Source organism: Artemia sp. Qi Xiang Cuo, chromosome 20 (genome assembly GCF_049724085.1).
Source record: "Artemia sp. Qi Xiang Cuo chromosome 20, ASM4972408v1, whole genome shotgun sequence".
Lineage (NCBI taxonomy): Eukaryota > Metazoa > Arthropoda > Branchiopoda > Anostraca > Artemiidae > Artemia > Artemia sp. Qi Xiang Cuo.
The window spans coordinates 48,890,467-48,910,571 of NC_142813.1; the positions used below are offsets into that span (position 1 = coordinate 48,890,467).

The 20,105-nt window shown below is 36.1% G+C and overlaps 1 protein-coding gene across 2 annotated transcripts in view; it reads left to right on the forward strand.

Annotated features, from left to right (window-relative positions):
* The first annotated feature begins 316 nt into the window (after positions 1-316).
* The window catches only part of LOC148940309 (uncharacterized), a 133,184-nt gene continuing 113,395 nt past the window's right edge, over positions 317-20,105 (forward strand). The window contains exon 1 of one of the 2 annotated variants that reach the window (XM_089105865.1): positions 317-375. The gene's annotated coding sequence lies outside the window, so the exon portion shown is untranslated. The remainder of the gene's footprint in view (positions 376-20,105) is intronic. The other variant, XM_089105864.1, reaches the window with a different exon arrangement.

The window sequence follows — 20,105 nt, forward strand, 5'->3', positions numbered from 1 at the left end:
TTGAGAAAGACGAATGAAAACGTTAATGTTTGCTGTCAACATTGATCGCGCCGGCGGCGCGCCGCCAATGTATTACTGGCGGTGCGGCACGGTGCACTGTTTTGTCCCTGCCGCCGCCGGTCTTCCCTCATCGGCGCGGCGCCGGGGTCTACACATAAGTACTCGTTATTTACACTTTCATTGACAATCTTTACTTTTCGGCAAATGGAAATTTAGCACAATTGCGAAACTTTCCAATTCTGGTCTTTTTTCTTCTATCGCAATGATATAGCCATCTATAATAAATATTTGACAGCGTGTATTTTCAATAGATCTGTTCATGTTGAATGAAATTCATATTTCAAATATTACTTCATGTGAATGTACTCTGAAAAAGTAAGCTAGTCTATAGAATTTGCTATTTGAATTTTCAAAGAACTGTATTGAAAGAACAAAGAAGTGATGTAGATAAAAATTTTTGAGTGACCCTGCTCCCATCAGAGCATCTATTAAAACGGGTAGGCTAGGTCTAGCCTAATGTGACCTCTCTTGGGTAAAGTTATTGTTGAGGGGCTTCTTCCTGTATTTGGAAGTGGTTGAGTTTCGCCAATGTGAATTAAACATTTAGGAATGTATCTGGAGTATAGCCTAAAACATACCCTAGGAAGGTACTGCCAAGCTAGTAGGCCCACCTAGATCTTCTCACTTCTCAGACTTAAAAGACTGGTAAATTTTTACTAAATCATATTATTGACTTACAAATAAAGTGAATATACCACTTGATGCCTTTTTTTATGCTCTTCCCAAATATATCCTAATAATCATTTTTGTTGGAAATGAATTTTACCCCCACCCCTATTTATACCAATTCAGGGTATATATTTGCACATTAGGGGGGGGGGTGGCAAATTTTATGGTAAAATTCTACTTTAGTTACTTTTGGCTATCTTGGAAAGGGGTTGGGTTAGGAAAGTGAAACTTTCAGGGATGGATGTACATGCTAAGGTATGTCCCAGGAAGGTACTTTGAAGTACTTACCTCCACTCCTCCACCCCTCTATATAACGGTAAATGAATGCGCATTACTAGTTGTTTTAACTCATATTTCATCTTATATTACTATCATAATTATAAATCACTGCTTACCTTACACAACTTCAGCTTTTAACCTTGTTCATTAAAATATATTCCAAAATCTTATTTAAATCCTAAACCATTTAATTTCCTATCCTTGCTGACTATTGCTATGGTATAATAAAACCAGGTTTGTTGTGATGTCACAACTTTGCTTATCAGTGACCCTTACCCTTGAGGGTAGCAGGCACATGCCAAACACCTCTGTGTTGATAAGACCATTTAAACTGTATTAATTAAGGAAAGGATTTGACAAAAGAGACCAGTAAAAATAACCTAATCTTTTTAGAGGACAAATTATGTCATGGGAAGATGTTTTTGAAATCCCTCTTCCACCCAAACTCAAAATTTTCTAAAATTCTACTTTAGAAGCTTTTAAAGTATTTCTAAAGTACTAAAAGATAGTGCTAAAAACATCAGAATCGACTTCAGAGGAGACGTTATATCATGGGAAGAGGTTTTTAAAATCCCCCTGCCCCCCAAACTCATAATTTTCCAAAATTCTACTTTAGAAGCTTTTAAAATATTTCTAAAGCACTAATAGATAGAGTGCTAAAAACTTCAAAATCAACTTCAGAGAACACGTTATATCATGGGAGGAGGTTGTTGAAATCCCCCTTCCCCCCAAACTCAAAATTGTCCAAAATTCTACTTCAGAAGCTTTTTTAAATATTTCTAAAGCGCTAAGACATAGAATGCTACAAACGTCAGAATTGACTTTAGAAAACAATTTGTGTCATGGGAAGATTTTTTTGAAATCCCCCTTTCCCCCAAACTCAAAATTTTCCAAAATTCTACTTTAGAAGCTTTTCAAATATTTCTAAAGCATTAATAGATAGAGTGCTAAAAACATCAGAATTGACTTTAGAGGACATGTTATATAAAGGGAAGATGTTTTTAAAATCCTCCTTCCCCCCAAACTCAAAAATTTCCAAAATTTTACTTTCAAAGCTTTTTAAATATTTCTAAAGTACTAATAGATAGAGCACTACAAATTTCAGAATCAAATTCAGAGGACATGCTATATCATGGGAAGAGGTTTTTAAGATCCCCCTTCCCCCCAAACTCAAAATTTTCCAAGATTCTACTTTAGAAGCTTTTTAAATATTTCTAAAGCACTAATAGATAGAGCACTACAAATATCAGAATTGCCCATAACAAAACATCTTCCCATAACATAATTTGTCCTCTGAAGTCAATTCTGATGCTTTTAGCACTCTATGTTTTAGTACTTTAGAAATACTTTATAAGCTTCTACAGTAGAATTTTAGAAAATATTTAGTTTGGGTGGAAGAGGGATTTCAAAAACATCTTCCCATGACATAATTTGTCCTCTAAAAACGATTAGGTTATTTTTACTGGTCTCTCTTGTCAAATCCTTTCCTTAATTAATACAGTTTAAATGGTGTTATCAACACAGAGGTGTTTGGCATGTGCCTGCTACCCTCAAGGGTAAGGGTCACTGATAAGCAAAGTTGTGACATCACAACAAACCTGGTTTAATTATACCATAGCAATAGTCAGCAAGGATAGGAAATTAAATGGTTTAGGATTTAAATAGGATTTTGGAATATATTATAATGAACAAGGTTAAAAGCTGAAGTTGTGTAACGTAAGCAGTGATTTATAATTATGATAGTAATATAAGATGAAATATGAGTTAAAACAACTAGTAATACGCAATCATTTACCATTATATAGAGGGGGGAGGAGTGGAGGTAAGTACTTCAAAGTACCTTCCCGGTACATACCTTAGCATGTACATCCATCCCTGAAAGTTTCATTTTCCTAACCGAACCCCTTTCCAAGATAGCCAAAAGTAACTAAATTAGAATTTTACCAATTTTATTTCTGATGTAAATGGGAGGTAAGTTTAAACTTTGCCCCCACCCCATATTCATTGACTTAGCCTATTCATAAGTCAATATGATTTGGTAAAAAATTACCAAAGACTTAGCCTAGTGCATAACAGGTCTATACTTAGGCTTTTAAATTTTCAAAAGAAATTTTGTATCTTAATTTTTGGTTTTTACTATTTTGTTGGCTCTAGTTTTTGAAAATGTAGGTCAATTGGTAAATCTGTACATATTCATATAATTTAGCTAGGAAAAAACAGAGTACATCACTCAATCCCTTTTTTATGCTCTTTTTAAATTCAATAATTTCATCTGTGGCCAATTCCATTATGAGCCCTGAATAGGGCTCCTAAAGGCAGTGGCAGATCCAGAAGGGGATGAGCATGCCCCCTAGCATAGTCTAAAGTAGTTGAATTTACTTAATTAACTCAAGTTTGCATTAATTAAACTTGCTCCTAATGCAAGTTTATTGGATCAACCTATTTTGCACCCCCTCCCCAAAGTTTTGTTTTTGGATCAATCTTTTTTGCCCCCCCCCCCCTCTAAAAAAAAATCCTGGATCCACCCCTGCCTAAAGGTAACTTATTATCTTGTCTGCAGTTTTTAAACTAGGTCTAGGTTGCAATGTAAAGTTAAAAATTAGTTAGGCTATAAACTGTTTAGATATAAATACTGTATTTTAGATGTTTTTGGTAGGCTACCCTGTTAGTAACAAAAAAAGAAAATAGGACATCAGGAATATAAATAATTAAAATCAGAAATAGGCCTATTCCACTCAAATCTAATCCACATTTTACCCAAATGGGTATAAATGTATCACCATTCCAGTACATAAGGAGACATGTTAAGAAAACAATTCTTACTTCATAATTTGCAAAATAATCCTAGTTAACATATTTTCCCGGGGGAGAACCTTTATCCTCACTATTTTCCTTGTTTTTCCTGTTTTTCAATCACATTTTTGAATATTACATCTATTCTCCAAGTCTTGAAAATTGTTTATAAAACAAACACCCAAGAGCCATCTAGCCTGACTTAATCTAAATTTATCAGTTTTTGCCTATTTATATCTTTTTGGTAGATGGCCATGATGGTGTTTAACTTTCATATATAGACTATTTGAAAACAGATAAATACAGTCAAATCTGTTTAGTTTTCACAATTTTGTTAAAAAAAATTATACAACAGTAAAAGAAGTGATGATAAAGGTTCTCCCACTGAAAAATATATTACCTAGGATTATTTTGCATATTGTGAAGTAAGAATTGTTTTCTTAACATGTCTCCTTAAGTACTGGAATTGTCATACACTTATACCCCCAAATGTACCATATTTATAAGTTTTGTTTTTTATTTTTTTTAAGACAATTATGGGGGGAAATTCTAGTTTAGCTGCTTTTTGCCATCTTTGAAAGACATTAGTTTATGGAAATGAAACTTTCAGGGATGGGTCTAAAGATTAAAGTATGTCCTGGGAAAGTATTTTGAAGTACCTACCTCCACTCCTTCTCCATTTAGAGGGTACTGACCCTTGATGACTTTTATAAATCTCTGTTTGATAAAAATGAAACCTTGTCAAATAGATCTGCTTAAATGAAGCACAAGAAAACTGTTTTCAGCTTTACAATTTTGCTCAATCCCAATTTATGAGGTTTCAAAAGTCTGCATATACATTTCCTAAATCTACAAAAAAAAACTATTGAATACATTGAAAGGCTACTTAAATAACAGGAATTGCACATTCAGAACTAAAACCAGAGACAAAGAAACAAATTACTGAAAGTTAAGGTAAAATGTTGTTTTGTCAAAATTTCAACAGGTATAGGACTTGTCAAGTAGGCAAAATTCCAAGACCTAGAAATCAGAAGAGGGTTAACATGGAAGCTTGAGAATACATTCCCTGAGTAGTTTTTTGGCCCTGGATTCATTACTGAAAGTTTTGTTTTCCTAACCCAACCCCTTTCCAAAATAGTGAAAAATAGCTTAACTAGGATTTTACCAATTATGGTGTATGGTCCACAAGTATGGGCAGCCCAAAGGGGGAGCAGGGAGGGGTGCACTGCTCCATCCCCAACTTTTTTGGCATTAGGTAAAATTTTTGTCTTTGGTAAACATTTTGGCAGAAACAGGCATCTAATATTTCCTTTCCATCTATTTCTGTATAGCATGATTTAACAAATGTATTTGATTTCCATTCTCTACCCAATTTATGTGGACTTGGTAGTTCTATCACACTAGCTCCACCTAATTGAAAATTTGGTGATTTAACATGTTCATTTGGTTCCCATTTGTTATAGAACTCAGTGAATTTGGTAGTTGGGTCATAGTAGTTCCACTCATTTGGAAATTTGGCAATTTTAAAAGTTCGTTTGGCTTCCATACGTTACCAATTTTTGTGGATTTGGTAGTTCTATCTCACTAGTTCCACCTATTTGTAAATTTGGTGATTTAAGGTGTTCATTTGGTTCCTTTTTGCTGCTATAGAACAAATTTTGTGACTTTGTTAGTTCTATTTTGCTAGTTCTGATCAATTGCAAATTGGGTAATTTGACATGTTCATTACAATCCATTGGACTCTACATCTACTTGTCCTGGTCTGTCACTAAATTTGTCAAAGTTTTTTCTTAAACTCCTATCTGATCTATAACCTAACTTGTAGAATTCAAGCATTAGGCCCATCTGAATATTGAATTGCATTGGTTTAGTACTTCCCCTTACAACATTTGATAATTTCAGCTGGTTCACATTCATTACTTAACTGTATAGTTTGGTTATTAGTCAGAAATCCAACTGAGAAAGCTAACAGAGGATTACAGACAAATGGCTAAAATGGCAGAGAATTCAAAATGTAATATTACAAAAAAAATGGATTATTGTAAATTCTACATTCATTCTAATCTAGAATATGGTATCCAGTTCTTCTCAATTTGTCCCCCATGTGCATTTAAAACCCTGACAAAATTCTGCTATTCAAATTGCTCTGGGTTTGCACAAGCATCCTCCTCTGTCTAACTTAAAACAATTGTTTGGTTTGGTCTTCCAAAGTGAAAGAGCATCCAGTGAAAGGAAGAAGTACTTCTCACACTAAGCTTATGGAAACAAGCACATTGTGTATAAACATACCTCTGCTTTGAAGTCAGCTTCCACTAATGTCCATTCATCTAGGAAGCAGTTTCAGCTGAAGGTCCCAAATTGGAGTCAGTAGTTGTATCCTTATGAGTATCCTTTTACTGACACTCTGCCTTAGGAAATGAGTCCACCTATTTGTCAAGCTGAACTTATTCTGATAAATAAAAACCTAATTTCTAATTATGAGATCTAGACTATTTTGGCTGAACAGATTTTGAAGTTGTACCCTAATCACAGGAAAATCTATTCAGATGGATCTGTTCAGGGTGAGAGAGCTGGAGCAGGAGTTTGTATCCATCACTGGACCTTAACCTTTCTTCACCCTTCCATTGGGATCTTCCATTTTGTCTGCTGAATTATGTGCCATTTGCCTGGCCCTAGATGTTCTTGTAAATTATAGCATTGTAGATGACAATATTCTTTGCCTTTTTGACACCAAAGTGGCAATACTGTTGCTCAAAAAATTAATAGAATTACCAATGATAAGGATTTATTCAATATTAGAAGACAGCTTCTGAATCTTCAGGCCAAATGCTACCACATTTATTTCCAACGTGTTCCAAGTCATAAAGTCATCATATATAATGACACTGCTGCAGGGGTGGATCCAGGATTTTTTTTTTTAGGAGGGCGCAAAATAGGTTGATCTGATTGGCTTGTGTTAGGAGCAAGTTTATTTAACGCAAACTTGCGTTAATTAAATAAATTACACTACTTTAGACTACATTAGGAGGGCACGCGCCCCCTCGCCACTCCCACTAGATCCGCCACTGCACTGCTGATTTACTAGGAGCCAAGGCTTCTTTTTTTTTTTAGCTCAAGTCCTCCCTCTGACCTCAATTCATAAGACATAATTTGGCAAAGATCTAATGTTAATCACAGTAAATTGATTTTATCTCCCTTTCACATTAGATTCCATATAGTTCTACATTACTGTCTGAAATCAGGTGCCCTTTTTCTCAATAGTTTGTTATTTAATTGGAAGTTACATCAGTCTTCTCTATGCCATTTCTGCTTCTCAACTGATGAAATTATCCAGCATGTCTTATTTGATTGTCAACCACCAAGGGTGGAGACTATTTCCCTTAAGCAACTCTGCTACACAGCTAATTTACCAGATACCTACACTGTAATTCTGAATTATAACCTGCCTTGGCATATTGATAGAAATATATTTCAAGCATCTATTGATATCTTAAAGAAGAGACAAATTGATTAGTGATCACTAAAGCACAATGAAGACAATAGGAAAAGGGTTTGATTCCTTAATTGATTTGGAATGTGCAGGAGTGAGTGGGAAGAACCATATTGGTACCAGCTTGTCTATAGACCTGAAACTGCTGGAGATAGTTAGCTCAAGTACCTGCACTCCCCACAACACATCAATAGAATTAAGAATTTTAATTGGGATTACTGGTTATTAAGTGACAGGAAGATTTCTTTATTTCAAGGGGCTTGGGTATAGACAAGAATGAAGGATTACTGGTTATCAGAAGATATTTTTGGGGGAGTCAAAGGGGTGTAAGGACTAATTGGTAGTTCATATACCCTGTATACAAATTTTGGAACTGGAAATTTCAAAAAAAAAGTAAAATCTTGCACTTTGCACAAAAACTTTAACCAATTAAGCAATTGATTTTTCATGAAAGTCATTACTCATTAGGCTATGGAACAAAAGACATTTAAATGATGTATGTTTTTCTCCATATTTTTTAAGAAGAAACAAATAAGTCAATTATATGGAGCTTCCGACTATCCAACAAGAAGTCCTCATTTCTTAGAATCATCTTATTTTTGTAAACATGTATGACCAGAAATTTTGAGGTTTCTGCTGGAAAGTATCTGTTAACTTAGGAGAGAAGTACAAGTTTTTCCAAAAATTCAAAAGATGATTTGGTACTTGTTTGTTAAACAGAACACACTCAAAATTACGCTGTGTAAGATCTGACAGAAACTGGTTTGCCTCTCTGGGATTGGTTATGATTTGCTTATTTTGAGTGAGAAAAACTACAATGTATGTATATTTTTATTGAATATTTAATATATATTGGTGGTTAAGGATTAGGTATTTAAAATAATGCATTTTGTGTGGCCTGCTTTTTATAGTTATCTGTTGTAGTTTCCATAATTCTGTTTCTAAAGCATTATAATATCATCATGTTTTAGTATGTTTCATTCAGATTAACCAAACTTCACTTATTGGGTGTGTTCTGTTTAACAGACAAGTACCAATGATTTTTCACTTGGCTGACCAACAACTTGTCAAATCAAGTGCCTTTTGATTTACCTTAAATCGCAGCTTGGAGCGAAATTAAGGATTTTCGTCCTTGTAATGCTCTTTTATGACTTCTATAGGTTGTTTGCTTAATTTGGGTTGACGACTCAGCAGCTTCCCAGTTGTAAAGGAACTCTTGCTTTAGCCATTCTTTGTCTAGATTTTTCTTGAATGCACCTGTTGAATCAGCAGCCACTGTATTTTCAGAGAGTAGATTCTACAAGTTTGTTACTTGTTGGCTGAAAAAATGCTTTCTTTCTCAGACTAAGGAGCATTGCTTGAAGATCTTTTTGGAATGACCTTTAGTCACAGAACGTTGGGGGGGGGGGGGTAAGGAGACAAGGGAGAACATTTTTGGAAATAATTTTGAGGGTCATTATCATGTCACCACGTTTGCTCTGGTATGCAAGAGTAGGAATCTTCAAGTGATGCAAACGCTCTTAGTATGGCATTTGTTTGAGGCCTTTGACCATTTTGGTTGCTCTTTGTTGAACTCTTTCTAGAATTCCTTTGTCCTTCATGAAATAGGGTGACATCAGGGACATTCCAACCTCTAGGCACGGGCAAACTAGTGCCTTGTAGAGCTTCATAAACACACTTGGGCGTCTGCTAGATATAGTTCTTTTGATCATTCCGAGAGATTGAAGGACAGACGGCAATACGGATTTTGCATGAATACTGAACTTTAGTTGACAATCAACAATGACTCCACAATCTCTTGAATAAAAGAAATTTAGTTCAAAAGAAAAACAATTTGAAAGCAACTTTACTCTGACTTGATGGGAATTTTTACTGTTCTATATGACTATTATTTCATCTCCCATTTAATCTGTTCTGTAAATTTTTCTATTCCCCTTTCAAAGCTTTTACAAGCTGGAGTTACCATCCCTTTATCTTGTCCAAGTTAGGTGTTCCAAGTGCCTTTGGAAACAAGAAAAAAAAAAAAAAATTAGACTGCGTTTTCGTCAGTAAATTGGCCAGTTCAAAATAGGTTTGAAAAGAAAGTCAAATAAGAATTTTCTGCATAGTTAGATTTCTTCTGAGTAACATACTTATGGTTTTGTGAAATTAGCTTGGATGGTAGTTGTTTCAATATTTGCTTTGAAATGTCAAAGTGCCGATAAGAAATGTAATGTGTCTGTAACCAGGCCCAACTGTATAACTGTCAAATGCTGTGAATGTGACACTAAAATAAATGGACTAATTTAAAGGTCATGTTTGTTTTATTCACAACAATCTTGAAGAAGCACCAAATATATATGATTGTGCTGTTGTTTAAAGACCCATTTACAGCGTCAAAGAAGCAAAAGCAATATGACAATATTACAGTCAATACAGTTTCTGTCAGTGGAAGTATTTCTATGGCAATAACTGCCTCACCAATTCCTTAAGCCCTGACACTACCTGATGACGCCATAGTGAGTGGAAAACCGACTTACAATCAATATTTTCAGACATGAAATCTCTTTTATTGCAATATATGTTGACCAAAATTTTATTCTGGATGTCTTTAAAGAGGTTAAACAAGCCTGTCATTTCCAGGTGGGGTGGAGGTGTGGCATCTTGGATCCTTGGAATTAATTTGCATTTAAAAGAGCATTAATATTGCAGTGATTCTGCCATCTCCATCCATTTTTTACCATTCCTTGTTCTTTCAATCTGTTCATCACTTCTCATATTTGCTAATATCAATTTACTTTGCGTTATCATATTCGTCAATATAAGGTAAAAAGTATTTGTAGCTATGATTTCAGCAATCAATTTTGAGAATACTCTTGTTCAAGTATGTATATTACAATTTATCAGATCATCAGTGCATCATGGAAACTTAATGCTACCGCCAATGATCCATCAGTGATTGCCCCCCCCCCTCCTTTAAAAGTTTCTTTTGTACCCTCCCCCCAACAAAAACCCTGGTTACGGATATGTTTTAACAGTTTTTTTTAGGATTTTTTTTATTTTGATTTTTTGGACCAGTGTGACTTGTCTCAGATAGCTCAAAAGTGGAAAGGAATGAAAACTCGGCAAATTTCTCTCTGATTATGATCTTGTACGTATTATGGGATCTCTACATATTAAAGTATATTTAAAGGTTAATCTTCTTTTCAAGTTGGTGAAAATCAGGCGGTAGCAATTTCGTAAAATATACAATCGCCCTCTCCCAATGAAAAGAGGCTCAGAACGCCCCTGTCTATAAGCAATATTGCTGCTTTATCCTCACTTGCATCACAATCTGCTGTCAAAGTGCTTATAAGAAAATTTATACTTCAGTTTTCCAGGCCAAAATGAGAGAAAATTGCTAAGGACAAAGTTGAAGAAAAATATTTTAGGAGTTAGGCAGTAGTAGTCCTAAGTGAGCAGCAAAACTACATTTTTCATTGCTCAAGTGTTATCAGCTGCTAACTATTTGGCGAGAAGTTGATAATACATAGATTTATATTCAACAAAATTTGGTCAACAACTGCAGCTATAGCGTTGAATACAGGGTTGCCATTATGGTTAATTCTTAAAGTGCTACAATTGCCCAAATTTGCATGCTACACAGTGATTTTTGGTGTTATAGACCAAAAATATTGACTGTAATAGTGCTAAAATAGCACTTTCATACTATTTTTACCAACCCTGAGAATGGTCTACAGTGCTACACATAATAAATTAGTGCTAAAATACCACTTTTGTCCTATAGATGGCATCCCTGGTTGAGTGTCCATGCTCCAATGGAACCTCTATGACAGAAGGGGTAGATTCCTGACATCTACATAAGAATGGTTGTATATAAGCCATCTATAAGAATAGTCTTTTGGGCTCCTAATTAAGTTTGTTCAGTTATGCTGATTTGTCTTCTGCTTGTACCTTAAAAGGGCTTGAGTCCAAACCAATAGATATTGTGGATTATATTACTTTGCAACACTTCATAAGGCCATCAATGTAGTGTTACAACCCTTTTTAGTCCACCAATCTAGTATTGCAAACACTTCATAAGGCCACCAGTCTATTTTAGACTTTGAATTGAATCTTGAAGATTTTTTCACCCAGCTTATCAACTCTCCAAATCAGCAATAAGCCCATAAATTATTTTTGTGTATAAAAAGGCAGATGATTGTTTTCTTGCTGAAGGCTGTAGAGCAGGAATATAATAAGATGGCCTCCTAACCATAGTTCTGTTCAACATGGGGGTTGATTATATTGCTCTTCCTAAGAACTCCAGCATTAGCTGCAGCTTTTCTGCTGGTGATGTAGTTATGGGTAAAAGCATCAATGGCTGAAGGTTGCAAAACAAAACTTCAAATGGATCTAGTATTACTACAGGTTTTCTCAGGATCTAATTTAGGAAAGGGATTTGTTTGAACCTGAAAAAAGAGGATTTCTTGAACCATCCCATGTTTTCTTTAGAAATGAATAGTTATCAGCAAAGGTTAAGCCATTATTTGCTAGCTGGAAAGTAAAGCAGGCTTAGTTTTTAATGTTTATTGTTTTATTATTATTTTCATTTATTATTATTTATCATTTATTATTATTATATTTTAGTATTATTCTAATGTTTATTTGCAACTAGAAAAAAGTGCCAGTCTGTTATTGGTAAGACAATAAGAATTGGCTAGACCTGGAAAGCAAATTTAGTCCACTAGTGAAAAGTGTGGTATATCTGAATTTTGATTTTAATGCCAAATTCAAATTATTAAACTCATCATCTTAACATACTATTGAATCTTGACCTTTTTCTTTATTTTGTAGTCAATGAATTGAAGGATTTTTGAAAATATTGCAACATCATGACTGAGACTGAGACTGGTTTGTCAATAAAAATGGATTATGACAATGGAAGTGTAGCAGTGGCAGATCCAGGGGAGGGGCGAGAGGGGCGCGCGCCCCCTTACATAGTCTAAAGCAATGTAATTTACTTAATTAACGCTAGTTTGCGTTAATTAAACTTGCTGCTAACGCAATTTTATCGAATCAACCTATTTGGCGCCCCCCCTAAAACAATCCTGGATCCGCCAATGAAGTATAGTCTTTTTTTTAAATAACTTGCCTTTTCTGTCACTCATTTATTACTAAGGGGTATGATTTTCAGTACCTGATCTTATAAACCAGCTTTCCTTTCCATTGTTGTTTTTTCTCAACTGGCTCTGTCTAGTGACTAAGACATGTCTTGTAGTAAATGATCTCCTTTTATCTTCATATTCAACAGTGTAGGCTTTGAGTAAAAACTAAAGTTTAAGGGTACATGCTCTAACTGATAAATACTACCCATAAGTGCCAGAATTTTATGAATACTGTCTTATTCCAAAAATAAGTTGTATGTTGTCAGTTTTCTAAACTTATAGTGGCAGTAACAGTTGGGAAAATATATTATCTTTGCATGTAAACTTGTTGCTGATTAATGACCTCTGATATGGTTTTCTTGTTTGGATATAACTTATGGAGATAACATTTCTTTTCATGTGGACACATCTATCTCCAAGCTTGGAAAATATTACAGTCAGCTACTTATTAAAGGTTTTATTGTAACTTACTTACTTTCTTGTACTTGCTGCGGGGCCATGCGCGGACGTCTCACCCGGCATATGTAAGGTGACAGGTCACCCTGTATCATTGAATTTGATGCCATTGGATGTTATTATTTAGTTTAATTTCCATTGAGTAACATTAGGCCATCTTTCCTAAGCTTGAGAGGAGGAAAATAGAAAATGGAGATTATCTTGCATCTTGCTACATTACTTTTGTGTCCCTTTTGTGATACATGCAAACTAAGATCCTAGGTGGTGTGTTCAGGAGCAGATCTAAAGCAAAATCTTGAGGGGGGTCAATGTGACAAGGACGCCAGTGAGCAGAATCTTGGGGGGAGGGGGCATCGTGACAAAGGTGCCAATAATTGACCAAATTGACAAATTTATTAAAAAAAAGAGTGATAAAACAGGAAAGGAGGACGCCAGAAAAAATCTGGGGGGGGGGGCTTGGTCCCCCTTGGATCGGCCAGTGGGTGTGTTGACAAAAGAGGATTATTGCCTTTTTCTGCTTTAGCAGCTTGGATCTATTACACATAATCATGGATACTGTTGGCTAGAAAGTCAGGTGCCTTCACATTAGAGTGCGTCTTCATATAATTGTAATGGAACCTTTATCAGTATGAGAGTTAAAAATAGCTTAACCATAAATTTCAAGCCAGTTGGTAAAAAAAACTGCCTTTTGTGCAAAAAAATTGGAGGATAAGAGGTGGTCTTACAGGGGCCAAGGACTAACTTTTTTCCAGGAAATTAGAGACAGGAAATTCTTACATGATTCCACTTCAAACTGCATTTATTATGCCTAATTGTGTGCTAAAAAGCTTGTGATGAGATGGTAAGGAATTTTTAAGGGTCTATGTTCTGCCTAAGTTCATACAGTTTAAACGTGGTGCAATATGCCCACTTCTTCACTTAAGTGTTGAAGATGAGAGAAGTGGGAACTGTCTCCCTTTGGCTTTCTGATTATAAATATTAAAAAAAAATTTGCGTTATTCTAGTTCAGACAAGCTGCAAAATGTCTACAATTCTTCTAAAAAGTTGGCGTTGCAAGGGCCAGGGAGGTGGGTGTGGGCCATGGGTCAACTTTGATCCTTCAGTCCAACGGATTGAAAATTATTGTCTGATTCTGGATCAAACAAGGTGCATAATGCTTACATCTGTGCTAAAAAGTTGGAGGGAATAATTGTGGGGCCTATGGCCTTCTTAGATCCTCCAATCATAAATATTGAAAATCCTGCTTTGGTTCTGATGCAAGCAAGGTGCAACATTCTTACCCTTCTGCCAGGGGCGTCGTTTGGGGGGGGGGCAGTCGTACCCCCAATAATGTGAAGAAAAAAACTTATTGTATATCCCATGCCCATTGACTATCCGGATATGGACCGCTTGCCCCCCCCTCCCCCAATAAATATGCTGGAGATTCGTCCCTGCGTTCTACTATAAAGTTGGCAGTGGAAAGGGCTGGGGACACTGGATGGGTCATGGACCCACTTTATGCCTCTGCTAAAAGGTATTAAAAAAAACAGTAGAGAGAAGAAGAAGGGAGCCTTGAGGGGGGGGGGGTTCTTATCCCTGCATAGTGCCTCTAACCATGGTGATTTTAAACTCTTTCCATGATTCTGGCTCAAGCATGGTACAACATGCATACATTTCTACTAACCATGTTTTGAAAAGGGTGCATATTATTTTTTTGTGTTTTTGATTATTTTTTGACCTGCTGTGTACTTAATAATACTAATTGCAAATCCTAGTTTATTTTTTACTCAAACAAAGTGCAGTGTGTCTACATTTTTCACTAAAAGCTTGGTGGTGAGGCATTGGGGGAATATGGGGGACTAGTGTTTGAGAGGCAACAGAACCACTTTGGCTCTCAAGTCACATGGAGTGAAAATGCTTGTATGATTATGCTTCAAACAAGGGACAACATGCCCCCTTATCTGTCTTCTAAAAAGTTAGGAGGGATGGAGGGGACACTGGCTCACTTTGGCCACCTAATCACTCAAACTAAAAAACTTTGTGTCATCTAGCTTTAAAAAGGTAGAACATTGTGTGTGCAATTTAGGAATGTAAAAGTTTTCTGCAAAATGTTAGGAAGGGGGAGATGACAGACAGGTTCTTGTCTTGATTTTGTCTTCAGTTTGTTCTTGCAAGAAATTATTACTTAGTTCATATTCTTTTAACAGAGTTGCTATCAAATTCTTTCCGGTTTTACCCCAACAAAGAAGTTACCCTGATGAGGACTGGCTGGGTATAAAAGCTTGGAGCTAATTCAGTGTTGAGGTATGGTGTGGGGTCTCTTCTCTTGTGATAAGCTCCTTCCTCTGTACTTATACGTGGCAGGGAAACTCTGCTGGTATGGCTTTATAGTGATACCCAAGTGGACATTTCATGAGTTCCCCTTTTCAAAATCGGGAATTAAAACGGAGCTGTGGGCAACCCTGAAGAGTGGTTCCCATTATGGAAGTTAATGCATAATAATGCTTTGGATCTTGATTAAAGGATGATTTTTTTGGGCCTTGTATGTTTTTGTGGGCTATTTTGGGTTGGACAACCTGTTGCTGGTTATTTTGCCTATTATGGACTGCCTCCTCATTTTTATATAATATTTATAGACATGAATATTTAATGAATTGGAGGTAATAGGCTTGTAATAGCTTGTGCTGGGTGCTGACTCCTGTTGAAAGAAGAGCAGAGCATCCGAGTGTCCGGCATCACCGAGTGTCAAAAATCATATTAAACAAGATTAGTCCAGGATTGTATAAACCCTCCATTCAACTGGAGGCCCCAGGGACTTCTTGCTATCCAGTTTTAAGCTAGCTTAAGCGCTTTTTTGTATACTTTAGAAGAAGCATTAGTCTCTGACTGGCACTGGTGGGGTTTACAGAGTTTTTTGAGGCCATAGGAATTTCAATGATTTGAATAATAAAAAAACTTAGGCCTAACATGCAAGGCGACAACGTTAAAAACAACAAGTTTATTGACATTTTGACTGACGAATTCGGACGTTTTGAACTAGACTTGTTAGGAGCTTCATATACTCATCTTTCAGGGCTAGGAAACATGTTTCGGGGAAATGGGGATAGGTGGTAATGGTATCCTAGCCTAGGTAAATTTGGTGTTAGGAAGAAAACTAGTAACGGTTATAAACTGCTGCAATTTTGTAGGTATAACAATCTAGTTATAACAAATACGACGTTTGGTTATAAAATGGCCCATAAGTTAACATGGTTTTTAACAGATGAATGTTGTCCAAGCAGTTGCACCTTCTTCTTTCTCGATTGGAGACTTAACTCTAGCATTAAAGAAAGGTGAACTCTCGACCATGTGCTCGCGTTCCGCGCTCTAACGATGGCTACTACTTTCTGTAAGCTTTTTGACCTGCGCTTCATTGACCATCTCAATGCAACATGATGTGTTCCACCATAACAATTTGGCTTCCAGCCACGTCTCACTTGTTCCCATGCTCTCTCCGTTGTCGCAATTGATTGATGATCGATGCTCTGATTGATGCTGAAGGACCAGGAGAAAGTTTCGTGTTAGCAGGACAAAATGTGCGCAAAGCTTTTGACTCTCTGATTCAAACTGCTATGCTTCTCCATGCAGCAAAACGTGGGGTATGTTACTGCCAAAAAAGGCAGTAACATAGTATTCACATGATAGGTTAAGCCACCGACTTTATTGATTATTTAATTGAAAATTAAAGGCTGCCAGGACCATTACAAGACCCTTGGGTATATAGGGGTGCTGCTATTGGTATTGATTGCTGTAGCTTCCAATATACTAATGTTGGTTTGCATACTTATCTTCCTATTCTTCCAAACTGTACTGCACCCCCCATCTTTGCTAATAAATAACCCATTTGTCCTTTATTGATTAATCGATATAAAAGTGTTAATAATGAGCACTAGATTGTATTTCCTGTTAAGCTCTTATGACTTGTGTTTCAATATGCTCCCTACCCGAAGAAACCGTTCTGGCACCCTTCATCAGCTCTTTCAAGAACTCGTTTGACAAGATAAACGAGAGTCGTATATGCGACTTCAGCAACTTTAGAAGATTCATTTAAATTTTTGTATTGTCTTTTTCTTGTTTTGTAAGAGGCTCTGGTCTACGTTTTTGCATTATATTATTATTATTATTACTATTATTTTGCAATGAGTAAATACTAATGTCTTATATTGTGTCCTCCTCCAGATCCTCATGCTTAGAGACTTTCTAAGGCAAGTTTGTTTCTGTGTGATTTCACTCCATCACTGTCAACTAATCAAATGGCTTAAGAGTTTGAGTTTTTTTGTTGAGGTTCCAAACTAAGGAAGATCGAATCTGTTCTGATTTACTCATACTTGTACTTTAATAATAATAATACAATGTAAAGTTATTACTCACAAAAACTTTTTTCCGCGGGGGGGGGGGGTGAACGCTGGCCACCAATGAGGGTATACCTTCAGGACAAGGAAAGATCCTAAATAACTCCGCTGAGCAATTAATACTAAAAAGCAAGTAGGTCTATTTTTTTCGGCGGGAGAGGGACTAACATTTTTTCTTCTAAATGTTCATTTTAAAAGAACTCTAAAGAGGATTAAACATTGGGCAGAATTTTTTAGTGACATGAACAGCTAATTCAGCAATTGAATTTGTCCGTGAATTGTTGTTTCCTTGCTTTTTTACATCTTAGATTAAGTTCTACATTCGAATGACAAAAGCCGAAATCTAAAAATAAATAACACACGCATAAATTGGGTTTTTTCTTACTTTTTTTTAATAAACTTGTCAATTCGGTCAGCTATTGGCGCCCTTATTACATTGAAACCCCCTCCCTCCCCCAAGACTTTGTTCTTGGTCCACCTTTGTTACATGCTGCATTAAAAAACAACAACTTATTTTTAATCTTATTAAGTTTTGAGATTTCCTAAGTTCTGAAGGTGGTTTCGAGGCGAAAGAATGTTGTCTGGAAAAGTTATTCCCTAGTTCCTAGCCCCATTTATGGGCCATCAAAGGGTTCGTCGTAACCAACTGTTTGTAAGGAGCGATAAGGCTGAAGAGTAACCAAAACCCTAAAATATAGAATTTTGATATCAATAAAAATATATAAAAAAACTGACTCATCATGCTGATTTCAGATATGTAATATTCATTAAGCTTAGGGTTACCCATTTACCCATAATAGGCAACGAGTCTGAAAAAGGTTGCCGGATTTTTCAAAAAGGGGGGAAACACCCCCTCGAAGAATCTTAAGTGGGCTCATTTGAACGAAAATCAAGAGTTTTAGTGCCCTTTTTAATTGACCAAAAAGATTAGAGGGTAAATAGCCCTCTTCCAATGACCCTTTTTCCCCAAAATCGTCTGATCAAAATTTTGAGATAGCCATTTTATTCAGCATAGTTAAAAAGTCCAAAAACTATGCATTTGTAGACAACATGACCCCCCCCCCCAGCCCCTAGGAACAGGTCTTAGTTATGAAATTTGCCCATTGTTTACATATAGTATTTGTTATTGGAAAGTATACAGACATTCTTAGTAGGGAAAGGATTTTGTGCTTGAGGTGGGTTTCCATGGGGATACTTTTCCATGTGGAGTGAAATTTCCGGGGTCAACGTTTCGGGGGAAGTTTTTACACTGGGAGGATTTGACAGAATTCCTATATGAAATTCTTTTTAGTTGTCTTACATTCTCTTTGCCTACTCAATGTTGTATGTGGAGATGTTCCGAGGGAATTGTCTGGGGGAAATTTTCAGCGCGTTTTGATCTCTGGGAAATAATTTCCACGGAAGAGCAGATGTCTGGAGTGATCGGAAAACGATTAGAAGTTAGTCTCTTTTAAATGAAAGTATGCTAAGGAGAATTTTTCAGGCTGAATCTTTTGCAAGAAATTTTATGGAGGAGGGATTTCTGTGATGATGGAATTGCCAGAAGGAATCTTTTGGGGATGAGGTTATATTTTACGTGGGAACTATCCACGGATGATTTTCTCGTGAGGGGGGGGGAGGACTTTTCATGAAGGGTGAGCCAGATTTGTCGACATTATTTGAAAAACGATAGGAAATAAAAAAAAACAATTTTTTCAACTGAAAGTAAGGAGCAACATTAAAACTCAAAACAAACAGAATTTCGTATATGAAGGGAGTTCCCCCCTCCTCAATACCTTACTCTTTACGTTAAAGTTTGACTGTTTGTCCTAATTTCTTCGGAACAACTCTTGAAACATAAGGGCCGTTTAGTTAGAATAGGAAGCTTCTTGAAAAGTGCTGAAACTATAGTGTGAAGAGGAAAGTATTGAAGGAGGGGGGGGGCCTCATATATGGAATAAGTTCTCTTCGTTTTGAGTTTTAATGTTGCTCCTTAATTTCAGTTTAAAAAAATGTTCTTTTTATTTAATTATAATTAGCGTTCATCTATAGGATACTTGTCAGTCGATAAATAGCGCCAACCAGGCTTAAAATAACTTCCTTGTTGAATTTGCTCCATCCCACACTTCCCATCTAGATAGTTGCCTTGGGCCAGGGCCGTATCAAAGAATTTCTTGGGGGGATGGGTTTTTTCGAGAGGAGTTGGAGAGTGCTTACAAAAAAAGGCTTTGAAAAGTGCATCAAAAATTTGTTTATACAAACATTCATAAAAACATCCTAAACTAATAAATAAATAAAAAAAACAATCATCCTCTCCCAAACACCTCCAGGGCAACAACCGCCGTCAAAATACAACTTCAGCCACTCCCTCGATCCCTTCCAGCCTCCCCCCCCCCAGATGGAATGGGGGGAGTGTATTTTGTATGCAGTTCGCGCAAGTATTCAGGGAGGCAGTTGAAATAAAAAAGCACATTCACCAAGGAATCACCTTCAATAGAGATACTAGAGAAACCTATCTAAGCCCCATTTATAATGAACTTATTAATTCTGATCGTTTTTACATCCATACACAAAATATTTTGCAACTTAATAGAATCTCTGATAACACCATACCTGGTAAGCGATTGGCCTTTAAGATGGCTTTACATAAAATGAAATTTTGAAATGCCATTCAGGATTGTATTTTTTATTCAGTTATCGGTGTTACCCTTTTACAGTTACTTTGAAAGGGTCTTTCCTATTCTAGTTTCAATGTTGGGTTTTATTTTATCTTTTGGATTTTTATCTGTATTTTTTTATTATTTGCAATAAAGACTGTCAAGCGGGGGTTGAGAAATTGTTTATTTATTTATATGCTTATTTGTTACGTTTTTACGAGTCGGA